This window comes from Hemitrygon akajei, chromosome 5, assembly GCF_048418815.1.
Source record: "Hemitrygon akajei chromosome 5, sHemAka1.3, whole genome shotgun sequence".
Taxonomy (NCBI): Eukaryota; Metazoa; Chordata; class Chondrichthyes; order Myliobatiformes; family Dasyatidae; genus Hemitrygon; species Hemitrygon akajei.
In genome coordinates, this window is record NC_133128.1 from 49502510 (window position 1) to 49523598 (window position 21089).

The 21089-nt window shown below is 39.0% G+C and overlaps 1 long non-coding RNA gene across 1 annotated transcript; it reads left to right on the plus strand.

Annotated features, from left to right (window-relative positions):
• Positions 1-1877: 1877 nt before the first annotated feature.
• Positions 1878-19153, plus strand: LOC140727773 (uncharacterized). Its single transcript, XR_012098924.1, has 4 exons — positions 1878-2010; positions 2124-2330; positions 15451-15517; positions 16157-19153. It is a non-coding gene; the product is annotated as an uncharacterized lncRNA (long non-coding RNA).
• The last annotated feature ends 1936 nt before the right edge of the window (positions 19154-21089 follow it).

Sequence of the window (21089 nt, forward strand, 5' to 3'; positions counted from 1 at the left end):
GCAAAACAAGCTGTACTGCATGAAATGCACTCCATCTGCCTCACAAATTCAGTGACACATCACACATGATTCAGTCTCTGCCTACTCCCTCCCCCAGAAGCAGCCCCCTCTTGTTTGTGCCTGTTCTGGTAGTAAACCTTTTTAACTCCCTCTGAAGTATGCAGTAGCATTGTGATGCCTTCAGCGGATCATCAGAGCTCGAATGTGGGAGGGTAGTGGGGAAGGCAGATATGAGGGAAGCTCAGTTTAAACTGCTTGGGCAACAGCATTGATTCTGGAAATGGTGTTTGTCTTTTGTTTGAACTAACACTAATAAGCAATTGTGTTCAAAGATTTAGTTTCTTGTCTTCAGTATCAGCCAGATTTGTAAACTTGCATATCAAGAATGGGATATTTTCTCTGGTTGTACTACTTTAAAAAGAGAGGTTGACAAACAAGTTTTTATATGCATACCATATTAACAAAGAAAAATAGAGTTAATGAAATAAATTAAATATTTAAATGATCATCACTTCACTTATGAATCATTGGGATTAAAATAACAAGTGGCTTTGATGACTACTTTTGGTAAACTGTGCTTGTTTTGTTATAATAGAACTTGATTTTTGAAATAACCTTTTTTATTTCAAATCTCACCCTGTCCCAAACTCTACATCCAAAAGAAACCTTTGGAACTCAGGCAGGACAGTGACTTGTCTTCCTGCCCTCACACAGACAATAAAGATTCAAATAGAGTAAAGCAAAAGCAGGACAGCAAGTAGGAAATAAACACATTTGCAATGGGCTCTGTGTTTAACATAATAATATCCAGGCATTTTGCCTGTTGTTTATACTTCGTAGGTACTTACTTAGAAGAAATTTTATCGAATTTACTATGCAGGTATGTTTACTATGCTGAGTTCTGCTTTTGCACAATATCCATAAAAGTTTTAATATAGCTGCTAAATAACACAAGGATTTTAGTATGTTTATAGGAGAACAGTAGGTTCATTAACTACTCACCAGTGCATATAATTTAAGGCTAATGAGACCTGAATATTACTATCATGCTTGAAATGATGTGCTGTTTTAGTGTTGTTCTAGTGTTTAGGAGTGGAAAGGTTTGTAGTGTTGCACTAAAGCATTCAAATACCTGCTGACTTGTTGATTAGCAACCTAATGATGGCATGGGTCAATCAGCCATTTTTAAAATTCATAATTAGGTTGTCAATATAAGCATCATATAAGCATCATGGATTCTGTTACACAATTGGTTAAAACTGTCAGTGACTGCATATTTCCAGATTTGACTAAATATTTTATTATGGGCTTATTAATGGTTACATTTTTATTTGTGGTCTCAATCAGGAAACAATGACAGGGGGGTTCTGCTATGAATTTTTCAAAACACAAATAACGGGCGTTTGTTTGATCATTTGTCAATTTTGTTATTTCACGTGTATGCTTTTCAGTGTCAGCTTACACTCTAAGTCTTTGTCACAATAACGTTAAATAATTCTGTCAGGTTGTCTTTCATGTGGAGTGGGGGAAGGGAGAGGGAGAACGGCTCTACTGGAAGTTGTAGGCCCACTTCAGGATACACTCCCAGTGTGTGGGGGGGGGGGGGGTCGTTTAAAGAGCACTAGACATTTCCCTTATTTGGATGAAGGCCGGTCCTCTTGTGTATAAGTCAGGGGAGTTTCCTGCTGGGAGCGTCTATAGACACAGCCCGGGCGTTTTCTCCCTGTTTTTTTTGAATGAATGCCCTTTTCCTGACCCCCCCGATTCAGACTCTCTGTAGGCTGAGATTCAGCCATTGGCCGGCAGGGTTTGGCGCTTCTCTATAAGAACAGCCGAGTCTGTTCCGAGCTGTTTGAAGCCTTCCTCTACCGCTAGCGACAGCTTTATTTTAATCTTCCGCAAGCACCTACAAACTGACTGAGACAGTCTGATGAGTGCGGCTGGTCACAACAATAGCAAGCGTCGGAATCACTTCGGACCTGGATTACGGAGTGTAACGCGTTTTAAACGGCACGTTAAATTGTGTTCCCTAGTTAAAGAAGAGAAACACCAGCAACGACATGTGTGGTCTTGAGTTTTTTTTTGTTCTGCTCACGTACTTTCTGTTTCTTTTTGTTGAATAGGGGTGAAATAGCGATTTTTCTCTAAAGCGTTCAAGTGTCAGCGGTTGACAGAAGTGGCATCTCGTAACAAGATTTGCTTACAAAGATTTTTTCAAAAGAAAAAGCAGTAGTGTAATGGAGGGGACTTCCAGCGAACAGCAGCAGCGTGGTGCCGTGAGGAAATACTGATGAAAGAATACTCATCATGGAGATGACCTAATCTGACCGGTGAGTTTAAAACAAGTCATCTGAATCATTTTTCTTCAATGAATCATTTGGAAATGTTAGATCATACTGTTTATGGATAACTTAAGTTTGAATGGGAATATTAAAAGGGGGCGGGATGTAGATTGTTCGTGTTTAAACTGCCAGCCAATATTGGCGTTAACTTGCACTCCTCTGTCTAACGTGGATTGCCTTTTACAAATTATTTGGGTATTACTCTTCAGATTAGGTATGTTTTAAACCTTCTGATTTTTGATTTCTATATGAGTTTGTAATGCTGAATGTTAATAAAGTCAGAACTTTAAAGGAGTATTACAGCATTAGGTAGGGGAAATTGTAACTGCTTCATATTTGTGGAGGACAGTTCTTGAAAGGTTAATAATGCAAGGCATTTGTAAAGCTTGCCTTCAATTGAATATTTGGTGGTGGACAGAAAGGGTGAGTAGATCCAAATCAAACAGAAATTGCATGTAGCCTAATTGCTACATTTTGATTTGATATGTTGAGCAGGAAAATAATAATAGAGCAGCAATAAAAAGTTGGTTTAAGATAAGACTGATGATTGAGGGTGGGGTTCCTAACAACTATTACAGAAACTGTTGAGGCTCTGGCACCAAATCTCCTCCTACACTCATTAAAGGTGTGGCCCAATGCCATCCTTTAATGGGTCTGGTTTTCAATTTGTGTGAAGTTCTATTTGCTACCCCAGTTATTGCCAGGAAACGGAGTGCTGGCCCGTCCACAGCAAACCGGTAACATTCCAGAGCCATCCTGAAGAATCTAAAATGCAATGACTTTAGTACTAAATACATCCGGCTATCAACACCCACGTGGCCAATCCCCCGAATTTCCCTTCTCCAGATCTGAAATGCCCAGCCTCCCTGGCATTGATGATTCTGAGGTGAAATGGTGAGACATGTACATGAGATTCTTGGGCAAAGGGTATGTCAGAACAAATCCTGCCTCCAAAAACCTTTGATGAATGGCAAGCTCTGCCACATGCCAAAGCTGTCAACGTTTTTAAATGTTTGAGAATTTCTGATGTTTGTACTGGTGCAAAAACTTATTAAAATAAAAATTCTTAAATCACTTAAAATAATCACTGACAAATGCATTTATTTATCCTTTGTACACCCCTACAATCCCCATTCAAATGAATAGGTCTGTGGATACCTGTACTAACTCTAACTTAGTGGAATGTGAAGAATAGAGTTCCACCATATAAACAGTGAAGAAGTTCTTGATGCAGAATTGAACTCAATAGGGAATCCTCTAGCAGTGCACAAACAGAGCCTTTGGCAAAATCTAGATCCATAAATATAGCCATGGCCATTTCTAAAGTCATGTAGGATAAATTAAACAGCCATTCATTGTGAGAAACCCATATCCTTTAAAAAATAATCTGCAGGGCCATAGCTACTGAGCCTTTATTTAAATTTGATTTGAATTTGCTATTGCCAGCAGATTTACTTTATTGAAGCTCAAAATAACTCCTGTTTATTAGGACGAAGAAAATGGATGTTGGGCCCTAATAAGCATGTTGAAATTACCTATTTCCCTGCTCTCACACAATCTGACATCCACACAATTGCATAAGCATTAAACTGCAAGATCCTGGACTTGGCAGCATTCTGTACTTTTACACATGGCTGAAAGATATGTGAGCATGAAGAATGTCAGACACTATAAGTTACTGAATATTAACCATCAGATGGGATAAGTCTGTTGGTGTAGTTATTACCATTAATGTATTGAATACATTGAGCTCAATAAATTTTAAGGTATTGAATCCCATAATGCTTGTGCTGGCTCTTTAGAAACTTTGGGAAGAACCATCTATTCAGTCTTTCTTTATTTTTCACTTCCTGTTTCCCTTTTGATGAAAAAGAATTTTGCATTCACTGTTTTTCATTGAGTGGTTCTTATCCAAACAACTTTCTATTTGTTTCCATTACCTACTTTTGTGTTTAGTTGAATTTAGTTTTTGTAAGTTAAGTAAGACTTTAAAAAGTTTTCTTAGTGTTGTAACAAAAAGCTTTCTTGAACTTTAGCCCTGGTGCCAGAAATAGATTTGTTGTACCTTGATGCTTGATGTTTTCCCAATGCAGAGCTCCCAAAGTTCAGCACAGCAACCAAAGTTAGTACAGCCAATGAGTTGGACAAGTTTAACATTGGCCCCACTTTGTGGAGGCACCAAGCTTGAATTGACAGCTGAAGAGCAAAACCTGTACTCTATTTCTAGCATAAATGACCCCATGATACAAAAGCATGATAAGAGTATGATTATGTCTCAAGTTCTGTTGATAAGTGTTGTATGGGTCAGATTTAGTCAGTTTTGGGCATATAATCTAGAGTACAGAAATCTACTCCCTTCATCTTGAAGATGAAATCCAGCAGAGTAATATTATGTAACCTTGAAAATTGCATACATTAAAGAGAGAGAATGTTAATGCCCGCAGTCTTGCACATGAGCTGATAAGCATTGCAGATAGATCACAAGGGTCTGGCATTATCTGCCATTGTTAGGATAGTTTGCATTCCTGCTTTGATTTGCAGTCTGGTAAGCAGGCATGAATTTATGGTGGTGCACGTGGAAACAGTACTAGGCAAATAAAACATTTTAAAGGGGCCGTAGATGAACATATTAGTTTTGTGAATACTGTAGGTGACTGAGGCTGTTTAATTCCCAAGGTTTCAATTGTCAGAGATTTCTCCTCTGGCAGCTTCAGGTATCAATTGCACACAGGAAGTGGTCCACAGGTCTCTGAGTGCTATACAGCAAAGCTGAGCCAACAATGTCCATGGGTTCCCAAGGATGTTGACATTACCTGATGTATATCTATAATGGTGCAGGGGTTCCCTGTGTAGATGAGGTGTCCTGCTCTGTAATCCTATAAACTCTTGCATGATTGGTGCTGGTATAGGTGTCAGGATTTGTTTTTATTTTGTAACTTTAAAATTGTGTACATATAAGTACTTTAGTATTGAAAGTAAGACTTTATCTTTTACCCAGGTGTTAATACTATGCTGGCTAGTGACTGGTGTTATATAAGGGCTAGAATTCTTAATTTGCCATAGGTATTGCTCACATTATTCATTGTTAATTAGTTTTAAGAAGCTTTTTCCACGTGTAACAAAGGCTAAAGGTGGGAGCTGCTCAAGCCATGACTTAAAAAGATAATGTGGTCGGGAATCCAACTAAATGTCATTGTTATGCTGGCATAGTAATCATCTGGGCTTGATGACATAGCATGGATCAGTAAACTTAATCAAGTTTATAATCTCATTTCAAGATCTAAACAGATATTGATTAGCATTTATCCTTAATTTATTTTCTTTGTCTTTTCTTATCGATAGTCAACCTTTTGGAGGAGTGTCACATGAACTGAATTTTCTCCATTAATTCTTGCTGATCATGAAGTTGTGGAGGAAGGGCTTCCTACACAAGCAATAATGCTCCACCAACTATCTGGTGGTGGTGGGAGGATCGGGGATGAACTTAATGGGTGGAAGTATTAGTTCTTCCCACACTTGAGGTGCACAGCCAAGTCAGTCAGTGATATTAAGGAGGATTAGAGAAACTTCAGCTAAGTAATAATGACTTAATCATTCTTGCGATACTGAGTTAACTCCATGAGGTAAAGCATGTGATATGATTTTTGCCCTGTTATACCCTTTTTTTAAAATATAATTGTGATCTGTGAGATCATTGCTAACTAACAGTTCAATTGACTTTTATTCTGAAAGGTCAAATTGGGTATCACCCTGAAATTTCCTAGTTTTCATTCTGTAAATTAGTGTTGTGGAGCAGTGGTATCAATTCTTGATGGTGGCTTTCACATTCAGAATTATTAGCTACTGAACAATAATTTAACATTGGTATACCAACATCATAGCACTTGGATTTAATTTTAGCATGGTTTTATGGGGATCTAGCACATTCCTTAATAGTGGAGATATAAAAGGTAAGTGATTAGAACCAGAGTCAGCATTGAACTTGAAATAACTGGATGGATTCTTTTTAGTAGCTGTTTTGTCTGAAGCCATTGAGTGATCAGTTGTTTATTTATTCCCAAAATCTCCGATCTAGATAATCCTAACCTCAGTCATCAATTGGTGATGGCAAAATTGGTCAACTTTTTCCATTGAGGGAAACGCAATTTCATCGGAGAACCTGCACACAAACTAGTGTGTCCAAGATTTTGTGGTGTTCTTATTTTAATTTTAACAATATTCTGGTTTCTTTAACTATCTCATCTATTGCTTATGAAAACCGGAGAACCCAAATAGTTAGCACAATGTCCTTTTACATTTCGGGTGAATCCAGGTCAAATAAAGGTGAAGATTGCTTTGAGCTGGTAATGATTGTGGGCTCCTCAACTCCAGTTGTCTGTAAATACATCATGAAGGTGTGCTGTAATATGTCAGCATATACCTCCCTCTTTCTCTTCCTTTCTCTCCCCCCTCCCCCCCCCCCCCCCCCCCCACTGGCTTCCTCGTAATTAATGTAAATCATGGCAAATATAGGACTCCCATCAGCAATTGCAGGAGATACCACCAGGGATTGATTTAGTTAAGATATTCAATTCCCGTTTTGATCATTTTATTGCTCAGTGGTCAGGAGGTGTTGTAATAGTAAAGAAAATGTTACTTTGACTCTTGTTTAATCTGCACACTTTTCAGAGTGCCACTTGCATTCTCTTTCCCGGGCAGTGGAGCTGAAATGGGTACATGGCATTTGATGTGTATTGTGAAGTTTAGTACAGACTGGTGAATCAGCCAGTTTTTCCCTTGAGTAATGGTAATTCATACTGTAGCTGGTTACTCAGTGAAATCTTGTGTGTAATGTCCCCTTTTTTATTGTTTGCTCCACTCCTTGGTAAGAAGCAGTTCCTTTCATATTTTTTTTAGCCCCCAATGGTTAGTACAGACTGGTACTTGTACATGATGCATCTGTATTGAAACCCACAAGTACAGTACACAATACTTCTGACTATGTTAAATTTTGTTTTGCTACCAACTGCTTTCTTTATCACATTTGTTGTAACCAAAGTGTATTTTTACTTTTAACATGACCTAACAAAATTGGTAATTAATACTACTATCTAGTGCTAAATCTCTTAGAAATAATCTGTAGAAACCTTGTGTTTGCAGACCTGACCATCCCCACCAGATGTTTACATGCCTTTATTGAAGGACACCTGGCAGCACCATAAGAGAACTGTTAAATGTTCTTTCATCAATTCATGTTACCAGTCTTTTGTAGGCTGAAATTCAGAGTCACAGATACAGCACGGGAATAGGCCCTTAAGCCCATCAAGTCCACCTCCTACCCATTTAAACTAAATCTACATTAATCCTCTCATCAGCTCCTTCATACTAGGGGCAAATTACAGCAGTGCAATAACCTAGCAAACCTCACATCTTTGGGATGTGGGAGGAAACTGGGGAAACCCATACTATAACTGGGAGAACATGAAAATTCCAGACAGACAGGAGTGAACATGGATCTCGGGCACTGTGAGGCAGCGACCCTACTGTGACACCCAATTGTTTCAGGAATATGCTTAAGTAGTGTCACAGCACAGAAATGGACCACTTGGCCCAACTTGTCTATGCTGACCATGATTATGCCTATCTAAACAAATCCCTTCTTTCCCTGCATTAAACATGTATTATCTAAACCTTTTCTATCTAAGTATCTGTCCAAATGCCTTTTTTAAAATGTATAATTCTATTGGCCTCTATTTCCTTGAGCAGCTGTTGCATATAGCCTGTGCCATTTAGTTTTGGACTCCTCCACTCTGAGGAAGACTGTCTCCCCTGTTTATGACCCTCATGATTTTATAAACATCTATAATATGTTGCATTCCATGAGAACAAAACCAGCCTATTCAATCTCTACCTATAACTAAAGCCCTCCATTCCAAGCAAAAGATCCTCATTAATCTCTTCCACACTCTCTCTATTGCTACCACATCCTTCCTGTAGTGTGGTAACCAGACCTGTACATAGGTACGTAGTCCTAACCAATGCTTTGCACAGCTCGATGTGACATTCCAACACTTGCACTCAAAAGTATTGGCCTTTGACAAGCATGTGAATGCCTTTCTCACCACCCTAATCCACCTGTGTTGCCACATTGGAGTGGGTGAAAATGTTTACCCACAGTTCTTGCAGATCCCGCTGCTGTCAGATTAGGCAATAACACTATTTTGCCAAACTACTGCCTTGTTTTCACATTAAATTTCATGGAAGGAGGTCCTGTGGCCAGTTGAGCTCTTTAGCTCACAAGAATTGCCATCAATATTATTTCCAGTTTACCAGGCTTATCAACTGCATATTTGTTCCCCTACTGCAGTTAAATTACAGAAGCCATATGATCTAACAACTAGCATGTCTCTGGAATGTGGAAGGAGATTGGAGTACCTGGGGAACACCCATGTGGTCACATAGAGAATGTGCAAACTTAACAGCAAACACTGACGATCAGAACTTGATATTTATCATTTGTAACATGCAGCAGTTTTAAAATTCAGAGTAATGAATACAAATCTAATCTGATTCCCTGGGTGAGTGTTGTTTTTGGCCCTTCCATCTCAACAGACATTGCCTGTGATGATTTTCATCATTCACTGAGATCTGCTAGGAGTGAGAAACTTGGCTGCATTAATATTCTTAAGCGGGTTTGATAACTGGTTAAGTCTGCATAAAGTAAGCCCTTCATAATATTTTTTTATTAAATCTTTGTCCTGATGTTTTTTTTAATCCAATTGCTTTTACTGCAACCTTATGTTCACTCTTGAAGAAAATATTGATGAAATGCCAAATTCAGATTGACTGGTGAGAAATGTCTGTCTGTGGACTGTAAATCCCACTCTGTTGGGAGCAGAATGTGCAGTATTGAGCAGGCAGAACCAAAAAATCTGTTTAAAAATAAATATTGGTTAAAAAATGCCGAGGAACTTAAGATGTCAGAAAGTCCCTAACACAGTACCACAAGCCACATCCAGAGATGCTTTGGGTGCCATTGATAGCTGAGTAGTTTGGTATTCGGGCAGTTACTGACTCGCCATGAATTAAATATTTTGAATCTTAATGGCTTACCACATTTCTGTATAAACTGTCTCTGTACATATTTGAGCAAAATTTAGTACTTTTTACATTGACTTGAGCACAACCCTGACAGGTGCTGCTTTTAAAGATTAGCTTTATTTGTCACAAGGCTATTGAAACTTGCAGTGAAATGTTCATTTTTGAGTTAATGACCAACACAGCCCAAGGATTGTGTTGATGGTAGCTGCCTAGTGTCGCCATGCCAACTTAGCATGCACATTAACTCACTAAATCGACCCTAGCCCTACGTCTTTGGAATGTGGGAAAAACTGGAGCACCTTGAGGGAATGCGTGGTCATGGGAGAACATACAAATTCCTTACTGACTGCAGCAGGAATCGGACCCCAATCAGTGATCGCTGGCGCTGTAAGGCGATTGTGCTAACTGCTACACTACCATGCACACAGCTGTTGATCCAATGAGCTCACCTGCCACAATCTTGTATAAATGAATCTGCAGTTTGCAGAATCATAATGTTAAAGTTTATAGTTGGATATGTCTATCTCCCTCCCCAGCTCTTTTTTTTTCCACCGTGCCCACTCCTGTGAATTCTTGAAGACTTCTCTTGAGATATGTTTGTTCTTGAACTTCTCTAGCTTGGAATCTTGAACAAACATTATATTTCACAGAATGGTTACAGTTTATAGTACCAGATTCAGTCCTCTTCATGGAGACTGACTGAATGATGTAAAATTATTAGAATGATCAGGTTTTACCGTGGAACATATCATCTGAGGCTGCTTCACTTGCTTTCAATACCTTCAAAGTATTGAAACATTGCAAGATGATTCAGAGGCATAACAAGTTTTTCTGAAATTCTTGTAGGTAGCGAGGCGGAAGGACTGAAGGAATGAAATGCTCCTGGGACGCAGGCACAGCCGTTGGCGGGCTGGAGAAGTGATTGTGAAGGCAGAGTGACGGGTGTAAGGAGAGCGTAATCAAGATCGTGGGGTGGATGAGGTGAAGGTAAAGCTTGAAATAATTCGTAGCGAGTACCAGTTTAAAGTAATGGCTGTGCCAGGTGGGACAGCAGCAGAGTTTGATGGCCTGGAGTTCATAAAGAAAGATAGATGGGCTGGGACAAACCAAGCTTTTTTTTAAACCTGAAAGTGATGAAGTAAGCACAAGAGGCCAAGGCAGAAGACCAGCTGTGACAGTGGTGCAGGTGTCAGGTGCTATTGGAAATGGAGGTAGATAGCCTTTATTGTAGAATTAGTTGCCACAGTTGCAAAGAATCAGATAAGATTCACAAGTAAACTGCTTCAGCTTGTTATAATAGCTTGGGTTGGGGTTGTCTGATAGGCACTGGACCAGTTCACAGAGGGAGATCAGTTTGTAATGTAACAAAGGTGATTCTGTGGATATAACAGAAACGGCTTTCAAATAGGGTAGGCAATTGTGGGCCCAGAGTGGTAACATTGGTGCCTGAGAAGTAAATGTGTGGGGTGGAAAGATTTCTGGAGATGTGTGAAATATAACTGGGGTGAATTGAAGCAGTAACTATCCCACTGGATAAAACTGCAGACGAAGTGGTGAAAGTGGATGTTGTACTTGACCAAACAGCTGCAGAGTGGGGTTGTTCGGTGAACTGTGGTGAGAGGGTTCTGTTCATTTTCTGTTGTACTGGGGACCAAAACTACCGGGCCCTGTGGAACGAAGGTGTGAGTTTAAACGGTGTGTCCTTTACAAAGCAGGCTGTTTTCATAGGAATCTCTGAGAAGAAACAATGTGCAATTGTAAGATTGCAAAGTAACAGGAAGAGAAAACGTGGTCAGTAATTTACTGGGAATGGAATATAAGGGGCTGTGGTCTCGAACAACATGAAAGGGTTGGAACAGGGTGGATGACTGGGAGGGGGGAGGTGGGGGAAGAAGCTGTTGATCAGGTGTCACTATTTCTTGTAACCAAGAAGTCTTGAGTTTCTGTTGGTGAAGAGATTTAATGAGATATTTGTGGGGGGAGAACTGATATAACATTTGGAATAATACACCATTGAAACAATGCCAGTAGCACTGGATAGAGTTCCAGAAGGGAATTTAAAAGCCAGTTTGTGAGTGGCATGGGAAATGCATTTTCGGAGGATAGTTAGTAGATTGCAAACTGAGAGTTTGTAGGTTCTGAAGGATGTAATGATAAGCATGTCTTGCCTAAGTTCGTAAGAGTCCACGAGGGAATTTTAATTCTTAGCTCATTCATTGTCTGTCCCTGATGTCTTCATTTGCTCAGGCTTTAAGTCCAGATTATTCCCTGAAAGAACAAAATGATTGGGGCTTTTTGTAACAACTGGGTGGTCTTGTAGTGAAACACTTAGTGAGCCGAGAAAGGTGAGACATTTAAAGTATCAGATGGAGTTTGAGTTAGACCTGCTTGCACTGTGCTGTATCTTGGGGAGGATTGAATAGAAAATTGAGATGATCAAGATTTGAAGTAGGGATGATTGTAAGAGATCAGGATGTGAGATTCATTCATTTTGTAGTCTGGTTTGGGAAATGTCAGCCAAAACTGAAACTTTGAAAAGTTGCTGCATCATCACTTTGCTCACTCTATGAGCTGGGACAAATAGAAATAGATAATAGTACATCCAGAGATTGGAATTAACGAACTATCTTCAGACCAGCTTCAAAACAGCGAACCCTGCTGGTCTAAGCAATTCAAATCTATTAATTTGAATTGTCAGTCAGTTCTTGGAACTTTGTGCCATCTAATAATATCTTGGAAGTGTAGAGGCCCATTAATTCTCCAGGTTATAAACCAAGCAAGTCAAACCATACCCTTTGCATATGTCTAATCTCTATACTTGGATTCTAAAAGTAAACATTTATGAAATTTGGGTGCAAGATATGATGGTAACTTTACTGTGGCTTAGGATCTTGTTGGTTAAGGGAACAGGCTGGGGTCTGGACTCTTAAAAAATATAAAGAGAGAAGTGGCCAATCAGGGTTGTTGAAATGTTGCATGATGATCTTTTATCTGACTAAATTATTGGGTATTGAGAATAGTAGGGGGATATTCTTGTACATTTTTCATGGGAGTTTCTCATCTGTGCACATTTGGTCAAAATATCACAAACTTAAAATCTAGTCACATTGGCTTAGAAAATTAAAAATCAAAACAGCGTGCTGCTATGTATAGCCATTTTTTTCCACATTTCCACTATCTGCAGAATTTTGCATGGTATTTGAAAGGTGTCTGGCATTTCTGTTAAACACTTTTGAAAACTCAATTTGCTTTGAAATAACTTTCACATGCATCATCCAACGTAATCTTCCTAACTTTAAGATTGTTTTCCCATCTGATTCTATTGCTACAGACTGAGGAAAGGATCACTAACATTTTTTGTTTTGCTTGCTGACATCCCGAACACAGACTTATTTAGGATGTGTGCTATTCCCACAACGAATCATTACATCTCAGTTCCCATTCCAGAAATTAATCAGAATGAATCAGTTTGTATTTGAATCATAATTGAATCAGATCCATTTGGAGGGGACCATCTCTCCTAGGAATTAAATATTTCTTATCTGTATGAAGGGATACTAACATTTAGGGCAAATCTCAACTAATTATTCAGTGTAGTTGGCTGTGCTGGTCTTTCTGAGCAGCTGCAGCCAGATGGTCATTCAGTCACACCACTGAAAAGATGTTTCCTGCTGGCAACTCAGTGTTCCCTTTTTAATAGAACTGTGGCAGAAGTCTTTAATATATTTAATAGGGGAGAATGAATCAGCACTAATAATTTAGGGACTTTTGGGCATCTTGGCCTCTGCAGTAGTTCTAACAAGAGTTGAGTGAATATTTAGTATCTGAGAATTATGAATGATTCAGTTCCTGTTGGCTTAATCCTGCTGACAACAATTTGGTTAGGAGAACTGAAAAAAAAAAATTAGAATGTGGATGTGGTGAGCCTGGTCATCTTCGAGGTATTTCAGAGGAAACCCACATCAACTGTAATAGTGAACTTTGAGTTCTGACTCAAGTATAGCTACAGCGTTGCTTGATGAGAACAATTAATTTCGATTTGTTTCAAGATTTGTCCACCATTTGCAATCAAGGTTACTATACTTTATCTGGAAATTCAGGGGTGCTATGGTGATTGCATCCAGAACAGCCTTGTGCCTGCATTTTCCCGCATAATGAATTTGTACTTTCAATGAATGTTTGGACATTTGGAGCTGATTTGATGCTTTGACCAGATGAGGCAAAGTCAAGGTAACAGGCCCTGGGTCCAAGAGTGAGCAGCGTCCAGAGGTTTGGCTGATTTAAACGCCAGGCCAGGCTTAAAAGGTTAGGGTGCCGAGTCCAGAGGTGAGTGATGGGCCAGTGTTCAGCTTGCGCCTTGCAAGGTTTACTTGTCTCTGCACTGAACTGAGGCTGTGGCCTGCAACCAACAGTGCTTATAGGAAATTTCTAGGACACTGAGCAGGAATTGGAAACTGACCATCAGGAACTTAAATGTCCATAATCATCTCCTTAAGTGGGTCTCTGTCCAAAATGTCATCTGTTTACTTTTTTCCCATAGATGCTGCCCGACCTGCTCAATTCCTCCAGTGTTTTGTCTGTGTTACTTCAGCATCTGTAGACTTTTGTGTTTGTGATTATCCACTGAGTTGGTGGATGAGGATGCTAGTGTCTAATGCAAAAGTAAGGAGGTTGTATTTCTTATATTTTTATATATAAGCCAGTATTAGTGAATATTTAAGGAAAGGTGTGAATTCATTGAAAGCCATTTAGGAAAGTTTTGCCAGATGAATATGCTGGAAGGGTTTGACAGATGTGGCTTTACAGAGGGTCTCTGAACTGAAATGTTAACTCTTCTTCGTAGGTGCTATGTGTTTCCAGTACTTTGTTTTTTATATGAAACCTGTATCTGTTGGAGTTTGGATTGAGAGAGAACTTGAAGGTTAGGTCATTTTTTTTTTAGACAAAGAAGATTTGAGATGTTTTTTTTGGTGAGCATCATGGGTGTTGGAAATTCCTTCCTCAGTATGGGGGGGGGGGTCTGAGTATTTAAGGTAGAGATGACTAGATTCTTGATTAGCAAAGAGGTGAGAGGATAGTGGCAAATGGAGTTGAGGTTAGAATCAGACCCAGCTATGCTCTCGAGGTTGGAGCATGTCTGACTGAGGGGCTCAGTGGCCTTTGTTCATATCTGAACATTCCCTCGTCTCATCACCCTGGCAAATAGCACATCTGTTATTTAGTACCTTTATTTTAAAAATGATTATATTTGTGTAACTGCTTTTTACATTCTATTAGGAATTCAGTACACTAGATAAACTTGGAGATTTAGTGTAGTCCTCTTTAGTGACTAATTTAGAAATTACTCATTTTGAAATAACATATTTCAGTGCTGCATCTTAAGAATCATAATTCCTCTAGTCTTTGTGATACTGGCAGAATGTTCTCATTGCTATCTTGATTGCAACAGTTGCTTCTATTCCTGGTATATAGGCCTTTGTTACTGCTTGGATCAGTAACGCGTATTTCAGTCCTTTATTCTTTTTGGGTTTCGAGTAGTTATTACTTTAATGAACACAAATGACAAAGCGTACTGTAGATGCAGGCAGGATGTGGTCATGGATGGACAGTGTTCATGATTTAATTGATTTTATTTATTATTTCTTTTTGGAGAGCATGGGACTACCTGGCTAGCAGAATTACAACAAAGGTATTTTTCTGAAAGGTGGGAATTTCAGCCAGTGAAAGATGGAACCACATATGGAGGTGACAACATTCCCTCAGGAATAATCTGTAACCAGAAGCATTTTTTTTAAAGAAGGGAAACTGCTTCATAGGTTCTTGTACATTTCATTGTTAAAGTACAACTGAACTAGTATTAATTTGGTCCATAGACAGTTTATACAAAAGCACAACATCAAAAGGAAAATGTGCAAAATAAAGGGATATTTTAAATGTTTTTTAAATTACTCTCCTTGCTGGTGGGTGAGCTGTATCTTTGTTGCTCTGAGCAGACTATTAAATCTTCTTGCTTGGTTTCCTACTGCAGATGTCACAACAGAAACAGGCCACTGGAAATTTCACCTACAATGGCACCGAGGACCCAGTGTTTGCAAGTAAGTGCAAACAAGCAAGATTTCCTTATTCTGCTATAACACTGGCAGGCTGTCTCAATACCAAGTAAATAACTGCCTGTGAGTAATCTCACTATTGTTACAAGATGAAAAGGTTATGTTATAAGGTACAAAGTGAGAACCAGTAGTTCAAGTACTTAAATTTAACCATTTCTTTCATTCCATCTCTTTTAATGGTTCTCGGGCAAGGGACCAGATTCCTCCTGAGCTACTACCAAGTTCCTATTTCCATTGAACATTCACAATATGACTTTATTTATTTGTTTAGAGATACAAAGTGGAATGGGCCCTTCTGGTCCGATAAACCGGACTATCCAACAACCCACATAGTTAACCCTAGCCTAATCACAGGACAATCTACAATGACAATTAACCTAGTAACCAGTACATCTTTGGACTGTGGGAGGAAACCTATGCTTTCACGGATAGATCATACAAACTCCTTGCAGACGACACTGGAATCGAACTCCAGAACAACACAAACTACTGTAGTGTCCTGCCTTCTGACCTCACAATATACTGATACTTTTGCTTGAGAATCTCGTTTTTCCCATGACTGTAACAACTGATTGGTCCTTCTGAAGTGTAAATTATTCAGTGGCGATCCTTTAACTTTGCTAGGTATCCTGATGAAAATGTTGGGTGCCTGATGTCAGACTGAATACAATGCCTCCTCTTCGGATCAAGGATGACTTTGCTTCCGATCGTTCTGATGGAACCACAGTCTAAGCTTGTGAGATGGTGCTCTCCTTTTGCTACCTAGTAGGGTGTGCAGATACTCCTGTTGCAGGTTACTCTTCCTTCTCAATACCATCCCAACAGCTCCTTGTATATTCTGAATGGTCATGGGTTAGGGATTCCAAGAAGTCGCTGGGGACGTTGCATTGCTTTGGGTACATCCTTTTTCTTATCCCTCATTCCTGAAGGTAAGTTGGACCCCTGTCAAAACTGAGTGTCCATTTCAAGAGCCCACCATTGAGGATGAGAATGGCATCCCCTGCCCAAAGTGTCCAACTGAGCGTGACGAGGGGCTGTGTGCTGAGAATGTTGGCCTGATAGAAGAGGCTGGGATGTGAAAGCCAAGTGACCATTAGCTGCCACTGATGTTTGATTATGACAAATATGGCATCTTAATTAAGTTGTACACCAAAAATCAAATTCTAAGCCATAATTTTGGATCCAATTTTTCTGGAACTTCTATTAGCCATGTAGTAGCAGTTGTAGTATTGTAAATTCAATAAAGGTACACCCGAGATGTAATGACACCAGTTGAAATGGTGTCTACAGCACAAGTGACCATTTGGCCCAAAGGATCCATGCCTCTATTTATTCTCAATGCAGTCTCACCTCTTCAACACTTTATTCTCCTTTGTCTAGTCTCCCTTAAATCTACTTTATGCTTTGATATCTGCACTGTGTTATGAAAGTAAGATGCATTTCATCTGTTAAGCATCGTGTTTAATCAATGGGTGGCAGGGTGGAGGTGCATCTCTATCAGAGGTCTAAGGTGCTCCATCCCTCCACTAGCCTGCAGGTCACCCTTGGGCGTAGCGCCTGCTTAGCCTCCCCCGATCAGGGTCACGTGAAGCCACATGAGCAGCTGGTGCATATCGCAAGTCCACCTCAACCACTGACACCAGGCAATCTGAATATTGATAACAGCTGGGCTCACCTGTCTTGTAAAGACATCAGCAGAAGGAAGCAATGGCAAACTCCTTCTGTGGGGAAAAATTTACCACAAACAATCATGGTCATGAGACCATGATCGTCCACACCACATGATGACCTTCACTGAACCTACATAAAGTCAGCACTGATTATTAAAGGAACAGGTCCCAAGCTGTTCAGTCTCTGGGTGTTTTGTTTAAAGATAAATGATTCTGGTATGATTTTGAATCATCCCCAATGCCCCAGTTTTAATTTTTGCTGCTTGGAGGCAACAGTTAATGTTGTCAAACCCCATTCTATAAAGTTTAGCACAAATTCGCATTTTAATTTTCTAATAACCATTACTAATGTGCATTAATATCTGAATGATTTGATTATTCCCAGTGTTATACCATCAAAACAATCCCCCTTTCCAGTGGAAACAAATTTGCAATGGAGTGCTTGGCCCCCTTATTCTCCCAGTTATCAGGCTTCAACGATATGAAAACTTACATTCTAGAAACTTATTGGAATTTCTTTCGAGCAACAAGCTGCTGATTGAATGTTCTCTCGATTTTTAATGTGAATTCCAATGGGAACAACTCCCAACAGACCTGATTCCAACCTGGTTGACTTTGTAAATCCTTCAGTACTGCTTTGGCAGCCAGTTAAGACCTGTTTCCTGATGTCAAGCTAACCCAGCTGTCATAAAGCCTAAATCTTGGTAAATATCAGAGAAACATTAAAAAAAAACATTCAAACTACTAAAAATTTTAATTTCTATATTTGAAAACACTAGACAAATTAACAACTCGCCTGTTTGCCTCACCATTTCTTTTCACTGACTTGGTTGGAGCTATTGAACCTGTGCCTAGCCTAAGCTGGCTGAGGTTCAGCAGGCAGATTTCCCAGTAAAATTGCTGGGAAACTACAGCAAGTCCATGAGAAGTCCAACATTGGAGCAGATTTGGAATGATGGCGACGATCAGCTGTACATGAGTCTCAAACTTCTTGGCAGTTACATAGATAGATCTGGACAGCTATTTTGGGGAAATTATGTCTTGCATTTTATCACAATCCTCTTTGTAAACTGTGCTTCCCAGGCTACAGATTTTGAAACTGTACTACTTTTAGAATGTATTTTTATAGTTGCTTCAACTAATTTTATTTCCTAAAGTTATTTCCTTATGTGTAAAATAGTGTCAGGACAAAGTACCATTACTTTCCTCTGAGAAAATTTTATGTCATTAAGATAGCAGTTAATTGCCAATGACAGCTCTTGCAGTACTGTGCAAAAGTCTTGGGCACAGGTATGTTGCTAGGATGTCTAGGCTTTTGCACAGTGTCCACATGGAGTGGAGAGTGAGTTTGTAAATCTGGCGGGAGCAAAGGATGCTGGGAATGGCAAGGGTGGAGGGGTGTGGGACAGGTGACAGAAATAGTGCCAGGGGCAGAGTGACTGCAGACAAACCCAGCCCTGAGACACCACTCTGGTGCTTCTGCTCCCTGCCCCTTTTCCCAACCATGATTTTCCCCTTCCCACACTCAGCCCACAATAGGGACCCATATCAGAATTGGGTTTATCACTCATATGTCATGAAATGTGTTTTCTGTGGCAGCAGTACAGTACAATACACAAAATTACTACAAGTACTTTTAAAAAAGTCTTGGACACAAGGTGCAAAAGGGAGGATGCCTAAAACTTTTGCACAGTACTATATCTTTCAGGATAAGGTCTCTTATTAGTAGTGTAAATGTGTTTTTGTGCTATGTTATGTTTTTTTTCTACCTGCACGCAAGATCAGCATTAAATTTAAAAATGTAGAAACCTAGCACAATTGCGCACATATTCAGTTTTGACTTTTGTAGATTATCCATACCTACAAATAGTACACATCAACATCTGTTAGTTTATTGTATTCGTATTTCTTTACATTAGTGTTTTTTAAAATTGTAGTAGTACAATAAAGTTAACTGGATATGTAGATCAAAATTGTGATTAGAGGTATGTAACAATCACCTATATTTTTTACATAACTGTATATTAAAAAAATGGAGAGATTACCTTTATATACTCAAGGTAATCATAAAAAATGTTTAAAGAAATAACTATTTTTAAAATTGTACATTTCTGGCAAATATTGAAATCTATTGCAAAAGAGTTCCTAATCTCCTGAGAAAAGTGGAATTGAATGTAAATACTGAAATAGATTGAACTCTAGGCATACAAAGGAGAGAATATTTTAATAGAGATCATGCATTATAAGCAGCACCTACACAAGACAATATTAGCATTTGCTTCCATAAGCAGACAGGAAAAATGTCAATCAACTATCTGGCTGAGAGATAGTTCTTGTAACCTGCAATACCTAATTCTGTCCCATTGCAGAAGGAACAAGACAAATCAGTTTTTTTTATTATTTCACTGGGGGATTGCACTCAAACATGTCCCATGTTACCCATCCTCAAGGAATAGAGATAAGTTATGTCTGACATTCCTGAACTGAATTTTCACATTTACATCTTAAAAGGAGAGCTGAAGTTGGTTCTTAAGTGAATCATAAATTCTATGTATGAATCTATCTTATGACTTCACACCATTGGACTATAACTCTACCTGTGCTATTTGTTCTCAGTTGAGCATTGTAATGGCCTCTCATACTACTTCCAGTTTAAAAGCCCATAAGTCAATTATAATAACTCTTGGTCAAGATCTCATTACACATAACAGACTTGCAGTTGGGGGCCTTACTTAACCAGCATGAATCATTGCTGTCTGACTCATTAAGGAAATTGTCAAGAGTGTGTGTGTTTGTACTGTTCAACCATACATTTCAACCACTGTTGAAATAAGTTAAAACTTTTACTTTGTTTTTTAAATGTTCAAAAAGGTTAATGCACTTTAACTTCTTATTTTGACAGAATTCATGAGTCATGAGACTGCAGATCCTGGAATATGGAACAATAAAACAAACTGCTGGAGAAGTCAGTAGGTCAGACGTCATGTGTGGAGGCAAAGTGACCTTTACTATCCCTCCAGCAGTTTTTTTTTTCCATATGATGACACATTGACAGCAGGCATGATGACTTATTTTGGTGTTTATCATTTGCTCAGTAGTCAGTGTAGATTCTGTCTACATCCAGCAGCTACATCTGGCTACTGGGTCTCTGATGGCATCACATTGCATTTCAAAGCCTTATTTTTTATGTGGCTTAAATTAACCGGAAGATGAAGGCTTTAGCTAACATTCAGATATTTGCCAGGTTTAACCTATAAATACCAAACTTCTGGGATGAGCAATAGAAATATTCAGATTCAATCATCAATTGCATGTTATTGGCAACTTTATAATTTTTGATCTATTGGGCTGCATAATTGAAAATCACATTTGTACTTTTCTTCAGGTCCTCTTGTTCTAAATGGTCTCTTGCTGTGTCCACTACAATATGTTGTTCCTCAGTCATTCTGTCTGAATATGACCTGCCATGGGTTCATCTTCATTGATAGTCCACAGTGTTGACTTTGTCATTTGGTTAAATGTTAGAAAGTTGCTGAACTTTGTTGGATCACAATGTCTCCCTGAGCCATGGCAAAGTCCTTGGTTTTTCCCCAAATCTTTGAAACATTTCAAATCATACTCTAATTATCAGAGGTGAGTATTGTTATGACTTGTCTTGCTCTTATATTGCCTAAGTAAAAGAAATGTTTCAAGTCAATTCCCTTGAAGCTGTATTCTTGGTTGAAGATGGCACTGGGGATGATTTTTTTCTCACACCACTCTACAGCAGGGTTCCTTGCTTCTTCCCATTATTCTTCTAGAATACTTAATTGCCACGTTGTAACACTTTAATAATTCTGCTCAAAACCGTCATTTATGTTGCAAAGGTTGCTAATTAACGTGCAAAA